General features: G+C 36.2%; 1 protein-coding gene across 1 annotated transcript in view; it reads right to left on the bottom strand.

Moving 5' to 3' along the window:
- The window catches only part of LOC138335949 (plexin-B-like), a 169,364-nt gene that overhangs the window by 138,296 nt on the left and 18,814 nt on the right, over nt 1-12,254 (bottom strand). Inside the window, exon 2 of the mRNA XM_069285155.1 lies at nt 5,116-5,409. The gene's annotated coding sequence lies outside the window, so the exon portion shown is untranslated. The remainder of the gene's footprint in view (nt 1-5,115; nt 5,410-12,254) is intronic.

Raw genomic sequence — 12,254 nt, 5'->3', positions numbered from 1 at the left:
ATGCTTTGGTTTATTGAGTAGTCTATTGCATGTTCTTGTAATCAGGAAAAATAATTATCAGTATCACTGCTTCCCTTATTGTGGCTGCTGTAAGTATCCTCTCGAAACATTACCCCAATAAATGCCCCATCAATTTTCTTGATTGAACCTTTTGTATAATTATTGTATAGAATATGGTACTGTAGCTGAACATATCAGTACCAGGAGCTCAAACAGCTAGGCATCTTTCTGGAATTCAAAATTCCGGGGTTCAAAGCACAATCTAATCTTTGAAATTAATTTTCCCAGAAATCTGGGGTTCAAATGACAATTTATTATCTTTGCAATTTTATTTTCACAAGATGTTTTTCACCTTCAAATTCTCAAATCTTATAACCTGCACATGTAAAATCTACCAAATTACAACAAGGGACTCTACAGATGCGATATCCAAGATGTCAGTTTGGTGTCTAGTACACGGCCTATAGAATATCTGCTATGGGGGCAAACACTAATTATTCATATCATTTCCAGTAGGTACCCTTGTCTGCTGAAGACAGCATGCGATGAGTGTGGGTCTCTCTGTATCGGGCCCCAATACATAATCAATCTCTCCCCAGATTATCAATATCCGCTAATAACCCATCCATTCTCATCTCTCTCACAAGCTATCCCTGCAGATTCCCCACTGACAGTTACAGCTTTTTCTGTTGTGTGTTTCAACCGTCTGCCCGAATTTTAGATCAGATTTTTCAATATTCCGCAAGTATGTAGTTGTAGCAATCTCAGAGAATATCTACATAATGTTTTGTAGATGTCTTTCTGTAAAATTTGCTACCAGTCTCCTTGAAAATCTGAAGACATCTTTAGGAGAGTCTGAAGATCTTCAAGACAGCTTTAAAATCTCTAGGATCCTATCAGGGAAACTCAAGAGATTTTTTGGATTTTGAAATCTCTGGAGAGAAAAAAATGCTCTGGCAAAAATCAGAGACTCTCTGAAAACTTTTTTAGTTGACAGAAAAAGAGAGAATGATTCTCCTTAACTTTCTCTGTAGGACTATTCTCTCCATGGAAGAATCTCCATACTATAGAGATAAAAAGAAAGAGATTCAAGGACCGGAGCTTCAAGATTTCTCTGAAAAGCTTCAAAGATCTTTCTCGCAAACTCTGAAGATTTTCGCAAGCTACGGAGTCGGCCCTATCTCCCTTAAATTTGAGAAATGATTACGTTGGTTGACTAATAACTTATCAGAGGTAATTCTGGTGAAATTCTCTGATGTAGACTGGGAGATAGAAGGGGTATTTAGCTACATACATACCTCGGTACATCCTTCCTAATTTTTAAATTTTAAGATTTCTGCAGGCACAGGTGCCTATGACTTACTGATAAGTGGCCGATAATGGTGATGAAGCTGTTTCACTCAGCCACATGCTTCTCATAACATACATAATCAGTTCTGACAGACCAGTTTCCATTTTTGTTCCATCCACTTGTCCATATCGACCAAATGTTTTTACACACCAGACATGAAATTACTTGTGTCAATGAGATTTAAGAATAATAAAACCATTACTATCGGTTATTGATAATTCTGTTTTTGTCTTGTGACCTTTCAAGGTCATTTTTGACTCAAAATGTCCATGTAGTAGCTGGTGATTACCTAACTGAGCAATACACAAAGGCTTATTACATTTATGGTGATGTAATACTTAAATGTACAAAGGAAATTATATAGAATACGTTATTTTTCATTTATTTATTTTTATATCAAACAAAGTATTTCCTTTAGATTTTTTCAGAGCAAAATTAAGAAAAGAAAAACCCAATAACATATGAATCAGTCTCAAACTCCTTTTAATTGTTTCTAAGTAAACTTGTATACAACTCAGGAAATGGAATTTTGCTGAAATCATACATTTGAGTGTCATCTTGTGACTACTTAACTTATAACATGGAGATTTATGTACAGACATTATGTAGTGAGGAAGGCTTATCATGTAAACAGCTCCTTAAGTGTTCGGGGACAAAAAACACAGGTAGACACAGGGTTCGTAAAACATCTGTTACACATGTCATCTATCCAACTCGGAATGTTTTATAAAGTATGACAGGAAACCTGACCCAGGGGATTTAACTCTCTGTTCAATCTGACACCTAACAGAGATATCCCTGACCCCAGTCATCTCTCCTAGTTATAGCGACCAGATGTGTATCAGAGCGATGCTAAGCATTTTGTCGTGACATAGGAGAGCTATTTGTAACAGTAGAGGAGGATAATAATAGATAGATGATGATAATGATAGGGTTTTGTCTCTATATTAATGGTTAAGTCTGATCTGTGGCCGTACCAATCTGACACCATCATAGACTAGGGTCTAGGTATCGTCTCCACCTCCGACCAAATTATTGAATTTGCTAATCAGATCCTGTCACGATCGTTTGGCTGATAACTACAGCGATACCCTTACAAACCAACATGTCTGCCTTGAATGGTATCTGTAAAGCACAATCACATATATTTTTATTTTTTTATTTGCAATAAAATTTGTTTTTATTTGGCGAGAGGTTTTTAATGAGGAACTTATAGTGATAATTTAAGACACTCCTAGCATGTTTTTTCAGATACCAATCAAAAACTTTCAAATTCTAAAGCTTGATCACAAAATTAATAATTAAGATGCATATCTGAAATTCAATAAATTAATTCTGTAGGGAAAATAACAGCTGTACTTTGGCGATCTGCACCATCCTTCATTTAATTGACCATACATTTACAGAAATTCAACATTTATTACAAATAAATAAACATTCATGTCAGGGATTTTACTGCAGAAGATATGATAAGAAGCCCTATGTGGTCTTTATTCAGAGGTCATTTTGACCATGTCAGTCCAACAAATGACCATTCCCCACCGTGGTCACTCTAAAATATAAACATAAACTAAGATGTAAAGCTCTATGTGGTTATCAAGAAACATGTCAGAATCTGGTCCTATATCCCATAATGGTAACATCTAGTGATGAAATGGATTCGACATATCAAATGGCACGTAGGAGTATAAAAAAATCCTTCTCGATCCATGGGGTCAGACAGGGTCAATGTCAAAGGTCAAGTCTCTTGACATATATCAACTGGGGTCGCCCTTACTCATAGACCTGTTGTCTAGAACAGGGGAAAATGTCTTTGGTTTTCTTATGTATGCAATGCATCGGAGATTTCAAAATTATTTTCACCACACAAATGAGAATATTAACTTAGGATTTTTGACTTTATATAATGATTTTTTGGTCACATTATGCATCCAGATTGTCAAATGTAATGGTTCTCTCTATCTTTAAGATAACAATAAAATTAAGCTTTAAATTTTTGGTCTCAACCATGTATTATTCTAGAATTTCAAACCAGGAATGTAAACTAGCATTAGAATTCAGTTGAGAAATATTTGTACACAAAAACTATAAGGATCTGGTGACCAGTCTACTTGTCTTATAGAAAGCTAAATAAAAAACAAAGGTATTTTATATCATTTTCACTGAAACTACAAGTAAATCCCTTCGAATAAAAAAACATGGTTAAGGACCATGAATCAATGTCAGGTTGTAAGCAAACACTAGGAATTTGTACATCTAGCTTAAATACAAAAAGTTTATATAAATTGATGAGGCCATTCACGACCAAATGACACTGGGATCGTATTTCTGGGATCCAAGTCAGCCTTCTTTATATTGGGGAAATCCGCAGCCTACTGTGTCTGAGAGGCTGACATTTGGTGGAACTTACACCCTGTGTAGTTTGCCATCCATCATTTAGGCCAACGCTAAGTGGACCACAGGGGCAAGTCATGTCCCCCCTACCTTCTACCCCAGTGTTACTATGGTTATATATCAGACGAGGAAATGTACAATGTTCTAAAATAGCCTCATCAACTAAATCACAGGTACAAACAAGTCGAGGAAACTCCAGCCTTCCTCAGCTGAAGGTAAAATATTTATCAGTCAGCATTTTCATGGTCAAAGGCAATATCAATGGTTGATTGATTAAAGGCTTAATGCCCTATTACCAGCTAGGGTCATTTAAGGATGGCGCCTACAGACCACTGTATACAATGTGTAGCATGCTTCAATGTCTTAGTCTGTATATTTTGGGAGGCTGTGGTATATCCATGTCATGTCTTCATGTGATAGTGTGATTTTTGTCCTTTTTATAGTGCTAGCTATCTGAAGCATACCATCAAAGATACCAAACGGCACATCCCACACAGTCACATTATATGCATCAAATCATAGGTAATACCTCCATCAATTAAATCAGAAAAAAAATCATCAAATAACTTCATAAAAATGAAGTGACCACATTCACAAAATCAACCATAACACATTTTAAATGTCACAATAATGGTGACAAATTTATATAAAATTCCCAAAATTCTGGATATTTTGATGCAAGGCATTTGCAAGTTATCATAGAGATGTACTGTGAATACATGTATTAGTGAAATTTCTCTTTGTGAAAATGCAATCATGTACAAAATGCATAAAATTGTGGTGTGCATGTAACATTATTTCCAATCAGACTGCACTGGACGAATGGTTCTAGGAGCATTTCTAAATTTCCATACATGTAATGGATTTATATGTTAGAGTAACTTAGAGAACAATACCATTATCGTTCTGATAGCTCTATCAGAGATACAATACATCAATTTAACCCAATAATTCATACAACGCCAATTTTGTGTCAATGTTTAGTTGTTGACCTTTACCAAAGATCAGAGTTCATGATTTAATTGGTGTTTTTGACACAGATCACTATCATAGCATGTCAAAATTTATAAAATATCGGTCAAATTCTACTCATATAAGGAACGCTTCTTAATATCTTTAACATTTTTGTTGTTTTCATAATTTGTGAGATATTCCTCGATCATTTTTTTTTTTATTTAAGTTTTCAGTAATTATATTATAAGTTTTGGTCGTAAAGCCATCTGCATATAAATGTATATGCTATTCAACTACCCTACATTAAATATCACATAGGTTTAGAAAAGTAGCACAAGTGACAAATGTCACACACCTTAACCACTAAGCCACCCCCACATACACACAAAACAATTATATAATAAGCATAAACTTACCTATAATGTCTCTTGTTTGTAGTCCTTGTCAATGTTGATGAATTAAGTACAGAGTTTTAAAATCCAAGTCAAATCACAGAATGTATACAATATACAGACACTTCCCTGGGTTCTTTGTTATATCATTGTAAACTATGTCTTCTGACGCCTCAGTACTGGGTTCTTGATCCGCCCACTATACTTGAGCCAGTTTCGGAGGGCATACTTGGTTTACTCACATCCGTGTCAAAGGCAACTCACTCTGTCATGGGGAAATGATATCCTTTAGACTGAGAGGGGCACTCGGAGCAATTCCTGTCAAAAAAACAAAGCAAAAGATGCAGTGAACACGGCTCCAAATACAGTATTCATTTAGAGCAGTATTATCGACCAATCACATAATCCGTCTGTCTTACGATTAACTCCAGTCGCTTTGCTTCTCTTTGTGACCTTCCAACGCGAAGTTTTCATCAGCAACTCAAGCATGGTATTGCCTGTAAATCTAGGCAGCTAATTTGATTCTGAACCTCATGTACTCAGTGAAATAGGATGATAATCTAGATCGCTAACACTGATTCTTTTCGCTCTGTTCCGACTCTCCTGCCTTCTTGATCAAAACTTAATCAATGAAATAGTTGTAATTGAGTTGTTCGTCCGTATAAACTGTTTCATTGGTACGGTATATTTTGGTACCGAGTCAGATTGACGAAGCACTTTTGATTGGCTGAAGCATCCGATGAACAATAATCTATCTAAAGAAGATCTATCCTATCAATATCCCAGACCAAAGGGGGCCACAAAAATTGTAAAAAAACAGTTTAGATCACAATAAAAATCATCTTCAGTATCAAACGAAGTTAATCACGTTATCATATGAACAGTCAACTTCATATATTCCAAAAGCCACGTTTTTTTTCGTAAAGTTTCTCCTTTTTCAAGGAATAAAAAATCTGATACGCATCAACATTTCAAAACAGCAGAGGTCTTGTAATCAAAACCGAGGCCAGGGAATAAAAACTAAGGCCAGAGAAAGGCAGCTTGCCCTATTGAGTAAGTCCCTAAACATGTGCCGCAGCAAGGCTTCCACTCCTGGGCCCCTAGGGAGCTGATGATAATCAGTCGGACCATGAGATAAAGGCAGAATAAAAAGGCCCCCTAGTGGGAAAGTAAAAGGGGAAAAAACTCCCACACACAGTTCCTGCCAATCCAGTCCACTAATACCCTTATCCATGTCATGTTAATCAGGCTGGTCTTTTTCAAACCTATTTTTAAGGTATTTTTAATGTCTTTTTTTACCATCCCAAAAAACATGACGATAAACCGAGCTGCCTCGCTCTGTACTCAAAGCTTGTTATGGCCATGTGTTGACACCCGAAATCAACGTTTATGTCTATCATTAAGTGACTGATGACTGACGTGTAACTCACAACATATGTTTATTTCACTCAGATATTGACAACTTTTGTAGATTTTGGGCAAACATTTATCTATGATACATGTTTACCTTTCATCAAATTGTGGCAGTCAAAAAATGAAAACATTTAATTAACATTCTTAAGCTTTGAAATGTTGCAATAAAAAGACTCATTAAATATGATTTAATTTAAACAAATTAACATGAAAGATGCCTTTAGGCTTCACAATTAAGGAAAGTCAAAGGTGATGAAAAGAAACATGAATACCCTCAAGGTCAGTAGTTCTCTGCAGTGTACATCAGCTGTACCGTATGTAAGTAATACTAAGTATACAGCAAGTTTCTTAAAGATCAACTTTAATCAAGATTTTGAAATTATGGTATGGCTAAAAATTTTCTTACAACAGTACTGATAAAATCTTTCTTAATTCAAATTGAAGAGGCCATAGCATATGACCATTATTGCTTTATATAATTTGTTTGTCATATTTATATTACTATACATAAGTTAAGAATTCAATTCTGTACTGCATACAGAAATCGCTTTTAACAACTAACTACCCACATTGTGAATATCGAACCATCATGGCCTCAGATCTCTAAGGAAGTCATTTGGATCCATTTCTACTCTGTCCCATTACTCAGACCACCAATCTGACTAGTGCAGTTTGACCATTGGGATGGAAGGGTTAGGTCATAAGCAGATGTCCAATTACTATCTGACCTAATTAACAGTATAAGTAGATTCCTTTAATGAAGTGTAGATGGCCAAGTAACTGGACACCAGACTCTGTGATGTCTGTGAGGGCAGCCATAGTCATTAGGGTTCTATGGTGTATTGGTCAGTCTGTAGTCTGGACACTGGTCAAGTCTGTAGTATGGTCAGTTTATTCAGTCTTGACATTGGTCAACCTATAGTCTGGTCACTGGTCATGTCTTTAGTCTGGTAAATCTATTTAGTCTGGACATTGGTCAATCTATAGTGGACATGACACTCAGGTCAGTCTGTATAGTCTGGACAGTGGTCAGTAGGAATTTCTTAGTATTGAACAGTGGAGGTCTTATGTTAGATTCAGTTTTATTTCTTTTAACAGCAATGGTAATTTAAGGATCTCCAAAAACAAACCACTTTCATCCTGTACATTCAATACATAGGATTTTAATAGTAGACTATCCCCCCTCAGTTTAAAAACTAAGCCCTGTTGGGTCGAGAAAAGGTTGTAACCTAAATCTCGGCTATAAACAACGAACAAGAATAAGACCCCAAGCTGCTGCAAACAATTATCTCCCCTAGATTATCTGCCCCTAAGCAAGTTTCCATCAGACCGATACAATATTATATTAATATAAGGCTAGAATCATTCATAGGTAAAACTGATGATTATTCTAATATTCTAGAGATGGTGGTCGATGGAGTTTACCCTACCTTTATGAACCCAGAGTTCCTGAAGAGGGGGGGGGGGTCTGATTAAGGACACCCTGGACACCTGACAGCTGGTCACCTCATAAGGTCAGTTATAACCTAAAGTGACTAGACATTATAATTCTAGATAATTCTACCAGTGGTCTGAACCTGACAGCTGCATGACCATCCCAACCTTACATAATTGACCAGACAGGTTATAAATAGATTGGGCATGAGGCTGCATCCTGCCAAGCTAATTGGGAGTACAAACTGACCATCAGCTAATGGTCAGTGATACATCTCCAGCCATACCCAAAGATCTGCTCCACATAACTGACCATTAGTGTAATGTCCAGAGACACACAGAGACTGACCAGTCTCCAGCCAATCTCGGATAACATAAACAAATATTTTATTGTTTTGTTTGTCGGCAGGATTTCCTGATGAGCCAATAAACAAAGAGTAGAGTTATTCGGAGATGATATTTTGGCCAGTCTACCTCGACTGATATGACTTTACTCATGGAAGACTCAGAAAGGCTAATGGGAATAATAAAAAAAGAGAATATAACTATTGTCTTCAGTTCCTTTATATAAAATTGTCGATTCAGAAAAGATTGTAATTTCATAATCCTAGAAACACTTTATTACAGAAACCTCTTTTCTTTTAATTCTGTAACGTATTCCAAACAGAAAAAATGAAGATGAAAAAATAAAATTAAAATATTCAAGAATGAGAAAATGTTTTCAACAATCACTTTCCATTTAATACACTTCTTAATATAAAGCAATGGAAAGCAAATATGCATGGCTCTTTGTGTGCAATACAGAATTATCTCCCTTGATAATACTTGAGTCTGAGTGCTGTATATAGATTCAATTTTAAGTCAAACTTTGTTATTTTGAATTGTGATGTTTGAAAACCATGTTGTACTTAAAATGAAATGTAATATAGACATAAGTATAGTTAAGTATAAGTAGAGTTAGTACTCATTTCAAGGGTTTCCATAACCAAATGGTTTTAATGAGATTCAACTGTAGTTTAATTAAACAAGTTCAAGGAAATTTATCCTCCCTGTGTTCACTGGAGACTGTACCAATATAGGAAATTATCCTAACGAAGTTTATAGGTAGTTATCAATTAACTAGCAAATGTACCTAAATCTAAATGGTATATATGGTAGTACATTACACTAATGGAATAGCCATGTCCATATCGGCAACATCTATCTCGTATGTAATACTACATACAAATTTAATTACATTTAACACAGAATTCTAATGTATTAGTCCTCTTCATTCATAAATAGGACTTTTAAATGTAATAAAATACTCCATAAATAGGTCCGACAGATGTTTCTTTCTGATCCTAGAGAGCTCAATATATTGCAATTTTTTTTTAAAATATTCAACAATGTTTTAAAAAAAAACAACTAAATTCTGACAAAATCATTGAGAGATAAACAAAGAAATGCTGACAGGCTATTCAACTAGTGAAATAAGAAGAAGCATAGACAGAAACCTACGAGTCACCGCTTGATCATTTGTTTTATGACAAGCAATGGAGATAGAACGATGACTCAATGAGTTTCCGACGATGGAGAAGAAGACCTCGAAAACCCAACAAATGAATTTTTAGCTTGGCTTTTAAGGTTGGTTTAAAAAGGTTTCTGAAACATGCATGATTACAACGAAAGATTATTTATTGGATAGTCTTAAGCACGACTGTCTGCCAATCGTTAAGCACCATTGAAAACTGAACACCAATCTCCTACTGGCCTAAATCGGCTGATGATGCCTTTTGATGTTAAGAAAAACCATATAAATGTCATTCCAGTAACCCGCATAAAAAATAACGCCATGCAAACAAGTGTTAATTAAATCCATCGCAGCCCAGACTAAAAATAGCGATTAGGAGGCTTATAAACTTATCCAATGTATATAACATGTTGTGTAATTAACGAACAGATTCAACGCAGACTGTATCCCTCTTTCAAGGCTGTTGCTGCACAGAATTCCCTCTTAAGGGCCAAACTATGCATCTGAAAGCACCCTGGGGCTAATTAATTGCATTTCGGCATTAAAATTTTAAGTAGCGTGTAATATTGCAGTTTCCAAGGTACTGCAGTAGACAGATGGTATACTAGCAATATATCTAAGGGCGGAAGCCGCAGCAATTAAACCAACGTAAAAAACATACAAAAAATACTTCTGTTTTCAAAATAATCTTCAGCACTTGTACCATGACTTGCTCGCACGCTGCTAAGCAGAGAGCAGACGGTCTTTTTAGTCGCTGATGACACATCGTTACAGCCTCATGATCGTTTTTCCTGCTAAAATCATTTGATGGTTTTCAGGTTAAAATCAACAAAACTTCTCGCACATGTTGCCTTGAAATGTATCTCTTTCTTCCGAAAGGAAATCCACAAAAAGGTAGTTCTGCAAGATCAAACCAACCGAATCATTGGCAGCACCAAAACAGGTGTGAAGCGGCCTGGAAGATTCACTTTTACTAATGGAGTACAAATATGCCATGAAACCACTCAAACTGTCTGATAAAGACCGAGGCTGGTGTTATACAGGAATGTGGGACAATTACTCAGAACTGTTGGAGTGGTGCACCATTGGAGTGAAAAATGGCACCCCTCGCCTGTTCCGGGTTGTCCCCATCTTTAAACCATCTCTGCTGGTAGTTTCCATCTTTTATGCCACTTTAAATTCCAAGCTGGGTTTTCCATTGACAATCCCTTGTACACCCTCCACCATTTTACCCCTATTGATTTTTCTTGGTCAAATTTCTTCAGATAAAAGGGAATTGTTAATGTATTTTTTTTCATCAAAGTTTCCTTTGACTTTTTCTCCCAAAAGACCTTATTTCTTTTTAAGATTCATTTTCAATATTTTCTTCAACTATTTCTACTTTTTATATGGGATTACGACCAGACAATGTATAGTCCTTTCATAACCTTTCCTCTCTCTCTGTATTGCCATCTCCCACCACCACCACCACCAAAATAAACTACCAGGTACACCAATGGCTAACTAACCCTCTACCCCTTAATGGAGACAATGGCAATCAAATGTTTCTTCAGTATGTTTCCATGGTTACTATTACTGAAGTATTTGATCAACAATCTGAACAGTTTGAACAAAACTGATCCAAATATAATGACTTTTAATGGACATGGATGTGGCGCAGTGGTAAAAGGTGCAGGTATGTTTGGCTAGATGGTTGGGTGCTGTAGATCATGAGTTTAAGTCCCCAGAAGGGCACGAGTCAATAAATTGCCATCCTTTGTTAAATTGTGTTTCTTTGATATGTCTAAATTATAACGTCCATTATACAAAACCTGTGTATAGTGACCTGGTTACCATGGCCATCCCCCTAAACTTTCTTGTAGGTTTTATGGGATAAAAATATAAATTCTTTTCTTAATATCCTAAAAAACTCATTTTCCTCACGGACATATGAAATGCAACATTATGCTTTTGGACAATTACATAGGTAATACTATAAGGACATAAAATTACTCTGCACATTTTCTTCTGTCGCTGCCCTGTCAACGTCAATTCTGTTTGTATACATTTGCCCTCCCCCTCCCCTCCTTCGCTTAGCATCTCCCCCTCCCCTCCTCAAAAAAAAGACCCAGAAATGATCCTGCACTTTACCTCCTGTCACTATCCTCTCAGCTTCCTTTGTAACTTCTCTCCTTTAGTGCCCTCCCACCCTGACACGCATTTTTCTTATATTTTTCCCCTATCAGTCTTGTCAGTTCTTCACTGTTACCATCCCCTATCTTGCTGTCAACTCTTTAATATACATAGTAAATATTCACCAAGCTCAAATCTTATCACTTCAGATTGATAGCTTTATCTGGCCAAGAAGTAGAGTAAAAAATCTCCAGTTATTGTCGATTGTAACGGTAATGTTTGGAGTGATGTATGTGGTGTAGAATAACGCTTCTCCAACACCACGTTTGAGTTCCTCCCAACAAAAAGGGGTTAGACAGTGATTTCTCCGCTCTTTATTACATCGCCACCAAAATTCATCTTCTCAATGTGTCCTGTTGACTTGGTTGATAAAAACTGAAGATAACGGCTCTACATATTGAATTTTCAAACACAAATTCAGTAGACCTGTTTCACAAGCTTTGTTTCATGTGATATATATCATTGGTTTCGAAACAGCATCATCGGCAGACGTCATTACAAATTGTGGAGCAGTGACAATTTCAACAGCTAGTGTTTTGGTGGGTTAGTGTTATCAGTTTGAATGATGCTCCGTCTCTATACTATAATTCATTTTGGAATTCCGATAAGGAAACAGTACTGTGTCTGCTTG

Source organism: Argopecten irradians, chromosome 12, assembly GCF_041381155.1.
Source record: "Argopecten irradians isolate NY chromosome 12, Ai_NY, whole genome shotgun sequence".
Taxonomy (NCBI): Eukaryota; Metazoa; Mollusca; class Bivalvia; order Pectinida; family Pectinidae; genus Argopecten; species Argopecten irradians.
This window is presented reverse-complemented; position numbering and strand designations above follow the sequence as displayed.